Source organism: Emiliania huxleyi (genome assembly GCF_000372725.1).
Source record: "Emiliania huxleyi CCMP1516 unplaced genomic scaffold EMIHUscaffold_9, whole genome shotgun sequence".
Taxonomy (NCBI): Eukaryota; Haptophyta; order Isochrysidales; family Noelaerhabdaceae; genus Emiliania; species Emiliania huxleyi.
In genome coordinates, this window is record NW_005195301.1 from 18,472 (window position 1) to 18,689 (window position 218).

Sequence of the window (218 nt, forward strand, 5' to 3'; positions counted from 1 at the left end):
GGGGGGCTGTGTTCTAGGGGCGTCGGGCGGGCGAGAGGTCCCCCCCCTCCAGCACTGAGCGGTCCCCCCCCTTCCAGAGGTGCCCCCCTCTGGCACACTGGCGGCTGGAGCGCGAGAGCTGACCGCGCGGCCCTCCGGCACGGTGGCTGCTGCGCAGAGACTGGCGTGTCTGTATCTAGAGGCGCGCCATGCCAGCGGGCGGAGGGGCGAAGTAGTCT